Below are 17,262 nucleotides of genomic sequence, written 5' to 3'. Positions count from 1 at the left end.
CTCAATTCACCTCTCGTTTTTGGAAGGCACTACAAAAACTATTGGGCATAGACTCTCGCTTATCTTCAGCTCATCATCCCCAAACAGATGGGCAAACGGAGCGCACCAATGCCACTTTGGAGCAGTATCTTCGCTGTTATGTAAACTACCAACAGGACAATTGGGCTTCTCTGTTACCACTGTCTGAGTTTGCCTACAACAATGGAGTTCAAGCTTCTACAAAAGAAACGCCGTTCTTTGCAAACTACGGCTTCCATCCACGTTTCTTCCCCCCTGTCATTGAAACTTCAGAAGTTCCCGCAGCAGAGGATTGGCTGCAGGAACTCACAGCGGTGCAACAACTTTTGCTCCAGCAACTGGACCAAGCCAAGGAGGACTATAAACGCCACGCTGACAAACATCGCCAGCCGGGCCCCGAAATCAAGGTAGGAGATCGGGTTTTTCTGTCCACTCGCTTCCTGCCCTCCCACCGCCCTTGCCGGAAGTTAGATGCCCGTTTCATTGGCCCCTATCCAGTGGTGGCGCAACTTAACCCCGTGACTTTCAAACTCCAACTTCCGCGTTCAATGCGCATTCACCCAGTGTTTCACCGTTCCCTGCTCCTTCCGGCGGATGGTGTGCGACCTGATACAGACCAACCGGCCCCCCCTCCTGTTTTGATGAATGGGGAGGAGGAGTTCGAGGTTGAGGACATTTTGGATTCTCGCTTTCACCGCCGCCGCCTACAATATCTCATTGACTGGGTGGGTTTTGGCCCTGAGGAACGCTCTTGGGAAGACGCCTCCACAGTCCATGCTCCTGATCTAACCCGTCGCTTTCATCAGACCTATCCCACCAAACCGCGACCTCGCGCCTCGGGGAGAGGGCCCCAGTTTGGGAGGGGCCTTGAGGAGGGGGATAGTGTGATGACCCATGGGCCTTGTAGTCCTGCTCAGGACATTGTAATTCCTGATGAAGATGAAAACTTGGGTTTTTTACCTTCCCAGTCTGAACTGGATTCTTCTCAGCCAGATCTTTCCCAGGCAGATCTGGGAACCTTGCACCTGCAAGAAAGTTGTCTCCCAGAAGTATGTCAAACAAGCCCAGAGCCTACTTCTCCCGTATTCTTGCGCCGGGAGTTTTGTAAACAACAGAGAAGTTTGGAATCAGCTTCGCGCAGGAGTGCGAGGATTGCAGCTAAGAATGTGGCCAATTAAGACTGCTTCTCGTGAGAATCTTTGGGGAGTCTCACATCTGGTCTCAGAGTTTAGCTTTCGGTTCTGATTCCCAGAGAACTGCTTCGGCGGGAAAGTTAGACTCTATTTAGGTGTTTTACCCGCGTAGTAACTTCGCGGAGTCAATTCGTCAGCCTACGGAGCGAGTTGTGTCTGGACAGCGCGCTCCGATTCAAGCCTCGCTCCTGCTCAAGCCTTGCCTTGCTATCCAGCCTTCGCCTTGCTTCCCAGCCTTTGTTTATCTACGGACTTTGCCTTGTTTCCCAGGATCAATCCTTGCCTTGTTCCACGGATTTTATCAAGTTATTCCACGGACCTTGCTCTTGTTCTTAGTTACCTTGTTCCACGTTCAAGCCTTGTTTCAAGTATCAAGTTATTTCCTAGCCTCGCTCAAGTTTCATGGACTAAAGGACCTTGTCATCTCCCCTCACTTTGCTTGGCAAAGTGAGTGTTTCGGTTATTGGATTACAACTTTGGACCTTAATATTTCTTATTGGACATTGCTTTTTTGGACTAATACTGACCTTTCCTGAAAGGTCTAATTCTGGACCATTTTCTACACTTGTTTTTATTAACTTTATATATTCCTTCAATAAAGATATTAGATAGATTCTGGCCTCTGTGTATGGTTATTGGTGCTCTGCAGCCTGGGTCTTGACACCGACTGAGAAAAGAAAACAATACCTGCATCTGCCACTAGGTGGCAATGTAGATCATTGGATGAAGGCAAAGGCTATTGCAAATGAAGCCGACTGAGAAAAGAAAACAATACCTGCATCTGCCACTAGGTGGCAATGTAGATCATTGGATGAAGGCAAAGGCTATTGCAAATGAAGCCGACTGAGAAGACAATACCTGCATCTGTCACTAGATAGCAATGTAGATCATTGGATGAAGGCAAAGGCTATTGCAAATGAAGCCGACTGAGAAAAGAAAACAATACCTGCATCTGCCACTAGGTGGCAATGTAGATCATTGGATAAGGCAAAGGCTATTGCAAATGAAGCCGACTGAGAAAAGAAAACAATACCTGCATCTGCCACTAGGTGGCAATGTAGATCATTGGATGAACGCAAATGCTATTGCAAATGAAGCCGACTGAGAAAAGAAAACAATACCTGCATCTGCCACTAGATGGCAATGTAGATCATTGGATGAAGGCAAAGGCTATTGCAAATGAAGCCGACTGAGAAAAGAAAACAATACCTGCATCTGCCACTAGATGGCAATGTAGATCATTGGATGAAGGCAAAGGCTATTGCAAATGAAGCCGACTGAGAAAAGAAAACAATACCTGCATCTGCCACCAGATGGCAATGCAGATTATGTATTTGTGGCCAGGACTCTGCAGTGTTTTGGATTGGAACTGTTTGCCTTGATTGTTCTTTTATTTCATTCACAGTGGGACAGAGCAATACAGAGGAAGAAAGCAGACACAGAGACTCTATAGCTACATTGAGTACACAAATGGGAATATTACATTTTTCTCAGCATTCACACACACAGTTACTCCTCGTCATACATACATTACCATCTCTTCTTCCTTCTCCTGGAAAAGGGAATTCAAAATAGGCCAGATTGCATCCCCAGCAAATCTGCTATTCTGCGAATACACTATCTTCCTCTGTCCCTTGGAGAAGATCAGCGGGTAGACCAGACTCCTCTGGTCTGTCATAAATTTTGGATTGGAAAGTGTCTCTAATAGTAATATTTCTTGCTGTTAATCCAGTTGTCTTTGTAATTGAATGACAAGTGTTTTTCCAGCCAAAACATGCTGACTCCCATCAGTTCCGGGCAGATTTTGACTTTGCTTCCTTATGTAATAATTGGTTTTCCTTCTTAAGGAAAGAGCCTTGTTTGCTTCCTTCTTAACGTAAGGAACCTTGTAAACACTTCCTTACTGAAAAGAGCCATTGTCTTTGGAAATGTGGACATGTTGTTTTCCACCACAGAGTTAAACATTTGTTTCTGGTCATCAACAGTTCAACAACATTTAATTACAGTTCATGAATTCTTCACCTCCTTCTTGTGGTTTTCCAGGCTTCAATCTTAGGATGGCATCTCTAGACGATATAGACCCCAACCATACACCTTTCATTCTATTCCATTCAAACAATAATCATATCTATCCATGACATTAGAAGTTTCTCTAGCCCATGGGACCTCAAACTTTTTAAGCAAAGGGCCGGTCCACAATCCTTCAGACTGTTGAGGGGCCAAATTATCATTTGGAAAAAAATACAAACAAATCCCAATGCACACTGCACATGTCCTATTTGTAGTGCAAAAACAACAAGAAGAACAATGAAAGAACAATACAATATTTAAAAATAAAAACAATTTTAACCAACATACATTTATCAGGATTTCAATGGGAAGTGTGGTCCTGCTTCTGGCCAATGAGATAGTCAAGTTAATTAAGATTGTTGTTGTTGTGTGCCTTCAAATCATTTCAGACTTTGGGAGAGCCTAAGTCTAAAATTTATTTATTTATTTATGTATTTATTTGCTACATTTATTTACTACATTTGTATCACACTCTTCTCACCCCCAAGGAGACTCAGAGTGGCTTACAAATTATATGTACATACAATATTTATTTATTTATTTATTTATTTATTTGCGACATTTATATACCGCCCTTCTCACCCCGAAGGGGACTCAGGGCGGTTTACAAGTATATATACATACAATATATTATATTATACAACTATATCACAATATTATTAGTAATATTGCATGTAATATAAATATACAATTATAATAGTGAATTATAATAATTATTACATTGTATTACATCATAATATTATTATTAATATTACATGTATATACAATGTATTATAATATTAGTATAGTATAATATTATTATATATCATTATATCATTAAATTGATACAGGAGACATGGTGGAAAGATGTCTTCCCGGCCCCGCCTTCTTCATTCAATATATTATATTATTAGCATAGCACAATATTAGCATTATATATTACTATATTAAACTATACCACTATACTGTAATATTATTAGTAATATTATATGTAATATATAATATATAATAAATATTATTATATGGTATTATAATTAGTTTTATATTGTATTACATTATAATATTATTATCAATATTATATGTATATACAATATATTATATTATAAAACTGAGGGCGGAGGCCAGGTAAATGACCTTGGAGAGCCGCATCTGGCCCATGCGCTCTAGCTATTTGATGGTCATCCAAAATGATCCAATGGTTTACTTGGGACCATGGAATTGCACTGGAGGATCTGCAAATGCCTAGCAATCTGGTCCTGCAGATACAGGTGTTGTATGGCAGTGAGTGATCTTGAAGGTTTTGTCCATCTGCATCCCTTTCGGACTCAACACCTGTCTCCTGGGGGTCCCAAAGTCCCAGCCCTGCTGCCTCCTGCCAGGCCCCACTGCAATGGGGAAAGTCCCATCTGGCCAAGCCCTTCTGGAGCAAGCGAGAACACAAAGTGTTTGTTGTGTGTATGAGGTTGGTTTGTTTTTCTCCAAAATTCAAGGAGCACAGATTGTTCAAACTCCATCCACACACACAAGCCATAAATAGCAATGGAAAATATGATAGTGCAAAGTATGGGGAAGGAAGGCACCATCAAAAAGACAGGCAAAACCTCCAGCAAAGGACAGGTATAAGTATTAATAATAATAATAATAATAATAATAATAATAATATCAGCCAGCAGTGTCTGCTGTGGACTCAACTTGTGTTTCAAATAATAATAATAATAATAATAATAATAATAATAATAACTCATAACCATTCATCATTCACTGCACCCTCGCAGTGATGTTGACCGGCTATATCTGCCTAGAAGATCAGGGGGCAGAGGACTCTTACAAGTAAAACAAGCAGTCAAAGAAGAAGAACATGCCCTGGCAGAATATGTAAAGCAAAGTGAAGAACCTGCTTTGATTGAAGTCAAAAATCAGAAATTCCTCAAAGCAGAGCAGAAAAAAAATCAGTACAAGAAAACCGCACTACAAACTAGAGCTGAGAGCTGGCACAACAAAACATTGCATGGAAAGTTCCTTGACAAAATTGAAGGAAAAGATGATAAGGAGAAGACCTGGCTCTGACTCACGAATGGGACCCTGAAGAAGGAGACAGAAGGCCTGATCCTTGCAGCCCAGGAGCAAGCCTTCAGAACAAAGGCAATTCAGGCCAAGATCGAAACACCATCCAGTGACCCAAAATGCAGACTGTGCAAGGAAACCGATGAAACCATGGATCATATCCTCAGCTGCTGTAAGAAAATCTCACAGACAGACTACAAACAGAGGCACAACTATGTGGCCCAAATGATTCATTGGAACTTATGCCTCAAGTACCACCTGCCAGCAGCAAAGAACTGGTGGGATCACAAACCTGCAAAAGTATTGGAAAATGAGCACGCAAAGATACTGTGGGACTTCCGAATCCAGACTGACAAAGTTCTGGAACACAACACACCAGACATCACAGTTGTGGAAAAGAAAAAAGTTTGGATCATTGATGTTGCCATCCCAGGTGACAGTCGAATTGACGAAAAACAACAGGAAAAACTCAGCCGCTATCAGGACCTCAAGATTGAACTTCAAAGACTCTGGCAGAAACCAGTGCAGGTGGTCCCGGTGGTGATGGGCACACTGGGTGCCGTGCCAAAAGATCTCAGCCGGCATTTGGAAACAATAGACATTGACAAAATCACGATCTGCCAACTGCAAAAGGTCACCCTACTGGGATCTGTGCGTATCATCCGAAAATACATCACACAGTTCTAAACGCTTGGGAAGTGTTCGACTTGTGATTTTGTGAAATCCAGCATATCTATCTTGTTTGCTGTGTCATAAAATAATAATAATAATAATAATAATAATAATAATAACAGCCAGCAGAGTGTCTGCTGTGGAATCAACTTGTTGTGTTTCTAATAATAATAATAATAATAATAATAATAATAATAATAATAATAAGCGCCTGTCCATAACTCTGTTGCAGGCAAGCAGGTAGGAAGGAAGGAAGGGAGTAAGGAAAGAAAGAAGGAAGGCAGGAAAGAAGGAAAGACGGAAAGGGAAAGCAGAAAGGGAAAGAAAGGAAGGGAAGTAAGGGAAGGGAGGAAGGGAGAAAAGGGAAAGGAAAGGGAAAGGGGGAAGGAAGGAAAGAAGGAGGGAAGGAGAGAGAGAAAAGGGAAAAGGGAAAGAAAGGAAGGGGAAGGGGAGTAGATCTGGATGGCCCACCAGGTCTCTTCCAACTCTAGGATTTTATTATTCTAAGAGTGCATGATATAAAACAAGTTGTTTTATGGGAGTGTGTGTGTGTGTATGTATGTATGTATGTATGTATGTATGAATGAAAGACACTTCTGAAGTACTGCTATTTTTATGCAGCGGCAAATCTCTGTTTTCCTAACAGATCAGAGATAACAAGTTATTCAGTCTAACAACTGAAACCATTGCTTAGCACAATTATAATTTATTGCCACTGCATAAAAATAGCAGTACTTCAGAAGTGTTTTCCAGTGCCTCTATATATATATATATATATATATATGTGTGTGTGTGTGTGTGTGTGTGTGTATTGCTTAGCACAATTATAGAGGAGCTCCCGGTGGCATAGTGGATTAAAGCCTCGTGACTTGAAGGTTGGGTTGCTGACCTGAAGGCTGACAGGTTCGAATCCCACCCGGGAAGTGTGAGGATGAGCTCCCTCTCTCAGCTCCAGCTCCATGCAGGGACATGAGAGAAGCCTCCCACAAGGATGGTAAAAACATCAAAACATCCCCTGTGCAACATCCTTGCAGGCGGCCAATTCTCTCACTCCAGAAGCGACTCAAGTTGCTCTTGACACGGAAAAAAAGCACAATTATATATCTGGTTGTAAACAAGAGAAGATTCTACTCTAAAGGAGGTTTTTGGGCTCTTCTCTGTAAGGTCACGCTTTTCTTTAAAAAAAAAAAGGTTATGATCTTCAAAAGGTGTTTTCTAAAAACTCCAAAAAAAAAAATCCCTGCATGGCAGGAGAAGAGGGTTGGACTAGATGGCCTTTGGGGGGTCCCTTTCCAACGTTATGATTGTATGACCCATTAGAAGGGGCGGGGTGTGTGTGTGTGGATATTTGGCAATGGGAAGGAAGGAAAAATATCTATCAGGAGGCTGCAGAGAAAGAGGAAAAAGGGAAAGAGATTGATGTAAAGAGGGAGGCAGACCCCAGACCCATTTAAAAGGGAGGACTTGGCATAAGGCAGACTCAGCTGGAGGGAAACTGTGCCAACCTCTTTCTCTCCTCCTCCTTTTCCTCCCCCTCCCTTGGCAATAGAGGTGCCCAGATTGCAGGAGGAGGAGGAGAATCAGGAGAATAATCAGGGGGAGGGGGCACCTGCTCGGCTTGCTCGGCCTCCCCTCCCCTGTGTTGGGCCTCTTTCCCTTCTCCAACCAAAGCCACCGGGGCTGCTATTCTCCCAGCAGAGAGCCCACCTCCCCTTATTACTCTTATCCCTCCTCCTCCTCCTCCTCCTCCTCCTCCTCCTCGCCCACCTGGCTGGCCAAGCGGGCGGGGGTCTCCTTGGCTTTCTTCTTCTTCCTTCGGAAGCCATTCAACTCATTCACTCATTCATTCCTTCGGCGGCGAGCTCCCCCTCGCGGCCAGCGCCGGGATTACGTCCTCGCCTTTCTCTTCGCCCAGGAAGCCGGTCGCGGGCAACGGGGCGCCCCTTTTGCGCCCCCCAAACGGGGTCCTGGGGGGGCTCCGGCCCGGAGGAAGCGCACCCCGGTAAGGCCAACCCCTCCTCCCACCACTGAGGTGACTCCTTTGGAGGGGGCTCAATTGGGGAGGGGGCTGCAGCCTTGGAGATCTTGGGGGGCTGCTCCTTCGGGGAGACCTGGGGGGAGGCGTGATGATTTGGGGGTGAAGCATTCATTTTGAGGGGGGGGGGCGTCTGGTTGCAGGTCTTATGAGGCTGCTTTGGGGAGGGGGAGGATGCCTTTGTGGGGTGGTTTTGGGGGGGGTCTGTTTTGGGGGTCCCACTTTTGGGGGTCTGCTATTGAAGGGTCTCTTTTAGGGGTCTGCTTTTGTAAAGTCGCCTTTGGGGGTCTGCTCTTAGGAAAATGCTTTTTGGGGTCTGCTTTTGGGGATTTGTTTTTGGAGAACTGCTCTCTTGGAAGGTTGCCTTTTTGGGGGGCTGCTTTTGGGGGGTTTCTTTTTGGGGTCTGCTTTTGTAAGGCTGCCTTTTGGGGTCTGATTTTGGGGACCTTCTTTGGGGGTTTGCTTTTGAGGGTCTGCATTTGGGATATTGCTTTGGGGGGTCTGCTTTTGAAAAGCTGCCTTTTGGGGTCTGCTTTTGGGAGATTGCTTTTTGGGGTCTGCTTTTGTAAGGCTGCCTTTTGGGGTCTGCTTTTGGGGACCTGCTTTTGGGGGGTTGCTTTTGTAAGGCCTCTTTTGGGAGATTGCTTTTGGGGGTCTGCTTTTGGGGGTCTGCTTTTGGGAAATTGCCTTTGGGGGTGTGCTTTTGTAAGGCTGCCTTTTGGGGTCTGCTTTTGGGAGACCTGTTTTGGGGGTCTGCTTTTAGGGGTCTGCTTTTGGGAAATTGCTTTGCGAGGTCTGCTTTTGGAGAGCTGCTTTTGGGGGTTTCTTTTTGGGGTCTGCTTTTGTAAGGCTGCCTTTTGGGAACCTGCTTTGGGGGTTTGCTTTTGGAGGTCTGCATTTGGGATATTGCTTTGGGGGGTCTGCTTTTTGGGAGATTGCTTTGGGGGGCTGCTTTTAGGGTCTCTTTTAGGAGATTGCTTTGGGGGTCTGCTTTTGGGGGTCTGTTTTGGGGAGTCTGCATTTGAGGGTCTGCATTTGGGGGTCTGCTTTTAGGAGATTGCTTTGGGGGTCTGCTTTTTGAGAGCTGCTTTGGGGGCTTGCTTTTGGGAGATTGCTTTTGGGGGTCTGTTTTGGGGAGTCTTCATTTGAGGGTCTGCTTTTGGAGAGCTGCTTTTGAGGGACTGTTTTGGGGATCTGCTTTTGTAAGGCTGTTTTTGGGGGTCTGTTTTGGGGGTCTGCTTTTGGAGAGCTGCTTTTGAGGGTCTGCTTTTGGGGTCTTTTTTGTAAGGCTGCTTTTGGGGGTCTGTTTTGGGCACCTGCTTTTAGGGGTCTGCTTTGTAAGGTTGCTTTTGGGAGTCTGCTTTTGGGGCTTTGCTTTTAGGGTTGTGCTCCTGTATGGTTGCTTTTTGGGGGTCCTGAATTGAAAGACTGTTTCTTTTTGGGGGGATGCTGCTTTTATAGGGCTGCTTTGGGGGTCCTGCTCCTTTTGGGGGGTCTTCTGCTGCTGCTTCTTCCTTTCTATACCCCTCACTCCCTTCTCCATCCATCCAGAGACACACACACCTCCATGGCTTCAGCATGGTTGTGCAAAATCCGTTTCCAATGCTGGAAAAAAGAGAGATGCAAAAAAGAGGAAAATGCTCTGTTTGTGGCCCTGATCAGAAATGGAGGTGTCAGGACCCCCCATAGTTATATACAGGACCCCCATATAGACCTTTCCTCGCATCCCCATCCCCTTTTTTCATCTCATTCTAGCCAGAAAAGCTGTGGGATTGATGGCACATCCCTCTTCCACCCCTTTCCATGCTTCGAATGAACCAATCTGGTGACCGAAGGAGAGAAAATCCAAGGCAGGAATAAGATGCGGGGGTCTATTATCATCACCAAGGCCAATTCCTTGATTTTTTAAAATCCAGATTGATGGACATAATAGAAGGAGATCGCCAGCGAGATGTCCTCCTCCTTCTCCTAAATCCCTCCCATTTCCAGAGCTCTGCATGTGTGCATTTCTATTTTATTTCATTTTTTTTCCCCTTGCCATCGCAGCAGCGTCTCGTAGTAACCGCCGCATGCTGTTGAATATATATATATATATATAGGAAGCAGACATTGTGTTCCTTTCCTCCCCTTTGCAATAATAATAATAATACCCCTGCAATAAATGGAGAGAGAAAAATCCCTTCTCTCATTGCATCCTTCCCCATGTTTGCAGAGGTATAAATCCAACACCATCCTTGGCTTTGCATTGATTTAAGCCTCGGTTTGCATTGCACGGTTCAGGGATCCCAACCTTTATTAGCTCCCTTTCTCGAATGAATCCCGGCAGGATTATCCTAAAGTTGTAGACTTTACAGCGTGTGGGGAGCAAATGATCCACATGGGTCCATCTTTGCATCTACACCGTAGTAATAATGCAGTTTGACACCACTTTAAATGCCACGGAATCCTGGGAGTTGTAGTTTTAGGCAGAGAAGACCTTGTGTTGTCGAAGGCTTTCATGGCCGGAATCACAGGGTTGTTGTGTGTTTTCCAGGCTGTATGGCCATGTTCCAGAAGCATTCTCTCCTGACATTTCACCCACATCCATTTCAGGCATCCTCAGAGGTTGTGAGGTATATGAAGAAACTAAGCAAGGAAGGTTTATATTATCGGTATCTGTTTTTATTTCTGAAATTTACCACTCTCGTCTTATACTGGGATCAATGTTTTCCCAGTTTTTTGTGGTAAATTTAGGTGCCTCAGCTTATATTCGGGTCGGCTTATACTTGAGTATATATGGTATATGGGAAAACTAAAAAAGAAGGTTTATATATCTTCAAAGCCTAGTTTCCAACAGACCTTACAACCTCTGAAGATGCCTGCCATAGATGTGGGCGAAACGTCAGGAGAGAATGCTTCTGGAACATGGCCATACAGTCCAGAAAACACACAACAACCCAGAGGAGACCTTTCCAAACTACAACTCCCAGGACCCCATAGCATTGAGCCACAGCGGTTAAAGTGGTGTCAAACTGCATTAATTCTGCAGTGTAGCCAGTGAGATTGCACATGGATTCAAGGAATCCAAAAGTGTGCAATCAAAAAGCATTGCGTCCAAGCCATTGCATGCGTATGTCAGAGGGACATAGTTTTAAGGTGCATCTGCACCGTAGAATTAATGCAGTTTGACACCACTTTAAATGCCACTGAATCCTGGGAGTTGTAGTTTTAGGCAGAGAAGACCTTGTGTTGTCGAAGGCTTTCATGGCCGGAATCACAGGGTTGTGGTGTGTTTTCCGAGCTGTATGGCCATGTTCCAGAAGCATTCTCTCCTGAAATTTCACCCACATCTATGTCAGGCATCTTCAGAGGCTCTGAGGTATATAAGGATGCCTGTTATAGATGTGGGAGAAACGTCAGGAGAGAATGTTTCTTGAACATGGCCATACAGCCCAGAAAACACACAACAACCCAGAGGAGACCTTACCAAACTACAACTCCCAGGACCCCATAGCATTGAGCCACAACAGCGAAAGTGGTGTCAAACTGCATTAATTCTGCAGTGTAGCCAGTGAGATTGCACATGGATTCAAGGAATCCAAAGGTGTGCAATCAAAAAGCATTGCGTCCAAACCATTGCATGCATATGTCAAAGCGACATTGTTGTAGGGTGCATCTGCACTGTAGAATTAATGTAGTTTGACGCCACTTTAACTGCCATGGCTCAAGGCTACGGAATCCTGGGAGTTGTACTTTTAGGCAAAAAAGACCTTCCCAAACTACAACTCCCAGGACCCCATAGCATTGAGCCACAACAGTCAAAGTGGTGTCAAACTGCATTAATTCTGCAGTGTAGGCCGTGAGATCGCACATGGATTCAAGGAATCCAAAGGTGTGCATTCAAAAAGCATTGCGTCCAAGCCATTGCACACATCCTTGATTGTTTGGGTTGCCAGAAACTGCTAGTTTCCGTGGATTTGGGTTTATTTATATGGTTTTTATGGTGTTGTAAATATGTCAAAGGCACACCGTTGTAAGGTGCGTCTCCACTGTGGAACTAATGCAATTTGGCGGACAAAGTGTTGTCAAACTGTGCTAATTCTGCAGTACAGACTCACTCTTACACAGATATGATTGTTGTGAGGCATCAAGTCATTTCCAAACCTTGCACCTCTTTATCTTCAAAGCCAAGTCATATTTCAATGGTTCCCATTTGCTTATTAATGAATCCATGTTTCTCATTTCGGTCTTTTTTGGATCCCATTGCTGCAATACAGAATTTTGTATTTATTTTATTATTATTTATTAGCAACATTTATATCCCGCCCCAATGGGGACTCAGGGCGGCTTACAAGTTAAATTTACATACAATATATTACATTATTAACATAGTACAATATAAGCATTATATATTGCTATATTGTACTATAAAAGTATATTGTAATATTACAGTAGAGTCTCACTTATCCAACATAAACGGGCTGGCAGAACATTGGATAAGCGAAAATGTTGGATAATAAGCCTATTAAACATCAAATTATGTTATGATTTTACAAATTAAGCACCGAAACATCAAATGGATAGAAAAAGCAGTTCAGTACATGATAACATTACGTAATTATTACTGTATTTATGAATTTAGCACCAAAATTTCGCAATTTATTGAAAAATTGACTACAAAACCATTGACTACTAAAAGGCAAGCTGTGTTGGATAATACAGAACCTTGGATAAGCAGAGCTTGGATAAGTGAGACTCTACTGTATTAGTAATGTTACATGTAATATAAATATACAATTATAATAGTGTATTATTATTATTATATTGTATTACATCATAATATTATTATAAATATTATATGTATATACAATATAGTCTATTAGTATATTATAATATGAGTATTATATATTATGATATTGTTATTACTGACTCAGGAGACATGGTGGACCATTCCATGGTATCTTTCCTTGGAAGCTACCATAACATTGCATTGGAGGACATAGCTATTACTAGGAATTAGCTAAATGCTCCAAAGTGACTCCATGAAATGCTGGGAATAAAGTAATTTAATGGCATTGGATTGTCTCCATGGTTTCACATAACTGTTTCCTATGCAGGGATGACTTCCTATATATGCCTGCAAGTTGCATGCTGACTTTGATTATTTTAAAGTGTTTTAAGATCATTTTAATCGATTTGCATGTTTAATTCGTATTTTAATATTTGTATGTTGTGGGTTTTAAATTGCATTGGTTTTTAATGTCATCCGCCACTTTGCCTCTCTATCAAGAGATAAAATCTGGATATATAAATATATAATAATAATAATAATAATAATAATAATAATAATAATAATATGAATTTTCATAGGAGTTTCTTGGACAGGGAATGCTCAGAGGTGGTTTTTCATCAGTTCCCTCCTCTGAAATAGAGCCCACAACATCTGGTTTTTGTTGGTGGTCTCCCATCCAATTACTATCCAGGGCTGACCCTGCTTAGCATCCAAGATCGAGTGCTATCCAATGCCTTTGGCCTGCTCTAGGTAGAGCCTTCTTAGGCAAGGAATCCTTGGAGATGGTTTTACTATTTTTTTCCTTTTGAAACAGTGCTGGGGTTCACTGGTGGTCTCCCATCCAATTTGTACCCAGGCCTGACCCTGCTTAGCATGCAAGATCAGGTGCTTTCCAGTGCCTTTAGCATATTTAGGTCTGTCCTAAATACACAAGGAATCCTTGGAGATGGTTTTACCATTTTTTCCCTTTGAAACAGAGCTGGGGTTCACTGGTGGTCTCCCATCCAATTTGTACCCAGGGCTAACCCTGCTTAGCATGCACAATCAGGTGCTATCCAGTGTCTTTAGCATATTTAGGTCTGTCCTAAATACACAAGGAATCCTTGGAGATGGTTTTGCTATTTCTTTCCTTTGAAACAGAGCTGGGGTTCGCTGGTGGTCGCCCATCCGATTGGTACCCAGGGCTGACCCTGCTTCGCATCCAAGATCAGGTGCTATCCAGTGCCATTAGCATATTTAGGTCTGTCCTAAATACACAAGGAATCCTTGGAGATGGTTTTACCATTTTTTCCCTTTGAAACAGAGCTGGGGTTCACTGGTGGTCTCCCATCCAATTTGTACCCAGGGCTAACCCTGCTTAGCATGCACGATCAGGTGCTATCCAGTGTCTTTAGCATATTTAGATCTGTCCTAAATACACAAGGAATCCTTGGAGATGGTTTTGCCATTTTTTCCCTTTGAAACAGTGCTGGGGTTCACTGGTGGTCTCCCATCCAATTCATAACCAGGGCTGACCCTGCTTAGCATGCAAGATCAGGGGCTATCCAGTGCCTTCAGCATATTTAGGTCTGTCCTAAATACACAAGGAATCCTTGGAGATGGTTTTGCCATTTCTTTCCTTTGAAACATTGCTGGGGTCCACTGGTGGTCTCCCATCCAATTTGTAACCAGGGCTGTCCCTGCTTTGCTTCCAAGATTAGATGGGATTTGGTGTTTTAAGGCTGTTTAGTTGGGAATAGATGTATCAGTGTGGACTACAAGTCCCATCATCCCCAGCCATGACCTGTATCAGTTTCTTCTATTTCTAGTCTAGCGACAGGCGGGATGCGTCCCATTGTCTTCTTTTGAAATCACGCTTCTCGCAAGCTATATATAGTCTCGGGCAATTTATGGAAACGTCTTTCTTGCACATTCCTTCACTGCACGTCTCACCTCACCCCTGAAGGTGCCTTGCCTTCTCTCCGACTGTCCCAATTGTGTCACCCTTGTTGTCCCCAAAATATCTGCCGGGTGAAAAGGTGCATCTACACTGAGGATTTAATGCAGTTTGACACCAGTTTGGCTGCCATGGCTCTGATGCTTTGGAATCCTGGGAGTTGTAATTTGGTAAGGCGCCAGCACTCCTTGGCAAAGAAAGCTAAAGGCCTTGTTAAACTACAACTCCCATTATTCCATGGCCATTAAAGTGGTGTCAAACTGCATTAATTCTGCAATGTAGATCCGTCCATAATGAGCATAGTACATGTGGATGTTGATAGTGTTTTGTGCATCGAACTATTATCAATTGTGCTTTTAATGAAGCAAGTCATTATGACTTTCTGCAATTGTTGTTGTTGTTGTTGTTGTACTGGGATTCAAGGCGGCTTGCAATGTAAAACACACTCCAGCTAAAAACATACTCCAAATGCAAACATTAGAATTTAAAACACAATTAAAGACCTATTTTTATGGCAGGCCTATGCTGCTATGAATTTTAAATTTTTCATTCAATTAGTATTGTTGTTCTAATCTTGGTCCTTTGTTTTATCTATGTATTTCCACTCTGTGAGCCATGAAAAAAAAGGCAAGTAACAAATAATAGTAATAATAATAATGAAATGCAATTATGGACAATATTTTAAAAAATGATTTTCAATGGCACTTAACAGGATAAAGCACCATGAAAAGATAAAAAACAGCAATTGCAACCATTCAACCCAAAACAGTGCAGCCCATTCTTTTCAAACTTTCTGCGTTGAAAAGATCTCACATAAACTAGAGATTTCATAAATAAACTGAAGATTTGAAGGATGCAGAAATCAAAGGAAATAAGCACCCATTTTTCAATAAGTAGCCACTTTTCATTAAGAAGGATTTTCCTTCATTCTTTTATTGCAAATGGATGGGATGATAGAACAGGACCACATGGCCCTATAGTTGTTGGACTGCAATTCCCAGCATTCCTATATTGGAGGTGGCTGCTGGTGTTGGGGTAAATAAACAACAAAACACTTGCTAGGGAGGTATGTGAATTATTAATTTCTTTCATGTCCTCCCTCAGCTGTGCATGGGACTGATTGTCCCAAGGCAAGCGATTAGCTCGATCCAAAACACAGCAGAGTCTTTATCAGTAGTTAGCAGAGATTTATAGCACAGCTGTCCTGTTTTGTCTTTCAAGAACAGCCTTAAAACACTGTGGTAAGTACTGTATATACTCAAGAATAAGCCTAATTTTTAGGGCTGAAAAATCTCCCCTCGGCTTATACTCGAGTGAGTATTCTATTCAGGTCGGCTTATATTTGAGTATATAGGTATTCAGAGTTGGACAGTCTTATCTTATTAAAGTCTTATTATTATCTTAAATTACAGTTTTATATAAATATTCAAAAACATTTAACCTACTGATGCCTCAAATAATGCAATTTTATTAATATCTATTTTTATTTTTGAATTTGACCCATAGCTGCTGCATTTCCCACCCTCGTCTTATACCCGAGACAATAAGTTTTCCCAGTTTTTGTGGTAAAATTAGGTGTTTTGGCTTATATTTGGGTCAGCTTATACTCGACTATATAAGAGTAAATGATAACTGCTTTACTTCAGCAAAACATAAAGTACTGCACACTTCTTAGTCTCTGTTAAATTCCCAAATCAAATAGTAGTCTTACTTCAGACAAAGAAACAGCAGTAAATCCAGATGCAGGCTCAGAGCAGGCAGATGGAGAGCAAAGGCATTAGAATCAGTTTGTTACCAGCGAGAGCTGGCTGCACCTGCTTCTGCTTTATAGCCCTGAGTCCCCTCACAGCTAGTAGAGCACTTCCTAATTACTCAGCTGCATTTCTAGCAGCTATTCTAACTGAAAGACATCTCTGCTCTGTTTCCTTTCGCCTCTCCTAAAATGTGGGTACTTGCAAAATCTCCTCTTCAGATTCCAACTCACCCTCAGAGTCATGAACACTTTCCTGCTCCCCTTCCTCTTCTGAAGAAGAGGAATCCCTAACAACAGCCTCTGACCTTGTTTGCCGCTCACCGGTTTAATAAGCACACTTGAGCTCTGGTTTTCATCCAAACTCCTTTGGAGGTTTTATTCTTCAATCGTTGCTTTATATACAACTATTTACGTCAGGTCTCTTATCAGTATATACGGAGATATACTCACAACAACACAATGAAAAGTGATGACCATAGCATAATATGCACATGGCAAGAGATCATAGCAAAGAGGGCATGGCAGCGTACATGTCTGACACTTCATTTTATACCTACAGAACCACAGGAAATGATATAATTCTCACCATGCCTGTCACGTGGTCATGACTCAGCTGTCCCTGTAGAACAGTAGTTCTCAATCTGTGGGTCCCCAGATGTTTTGGCCTTCAACTCCCAGAAATCAGCTGGTAAACTGGTTTGGATTTCTGGGAGTTGTAGGCCAAAACATCTGGGGACCTACAAGTTGAGAACCACTGCTCTAGAATCACAT

General features: G+C 42.7%; 1 protein-coding gene across 1 annotated transcript in view; it reads left to right on the top strand.

The window, feature by feature from the left end:
• The first annotated feature begins 7,366 nt into the window (after window positions 1-7,366).
• Window positions 7,367-17,262, top strand: part of fbxo41 (F-box protein 41) — a 115,052-nt gene continuing 105,156 nt past the window's right edge. The window contains exon 1 of the mRNA XM_062981493.1: window positions 7,367-7,998. The gene's annotated coding sequence lies outside the window, so the exon portion shown is untranslated. The remainder of the gene's footprint in view (window positions 7,999-17,262) is intronic.

Source organism: Anolis carolinensis, chromosome 5 (assembly GCF_035594765.1).
Source record: "Anolis carolinensis isolate JA03-04 chromosome 5, rAnoCar3.1.pri, whole genome shotgun sequence".
NCBI classification, from domain to species: Eukaryota; Metazoa; Chordata; class Lepidosauria; order Squamata; family Dactyloidae; genus Anolis; species Anolis carolinensis.
Note: the sequence above shows the minus strand (reverse complement) of the source record. Positions and strands in the feature narration are given on the sequence as shown.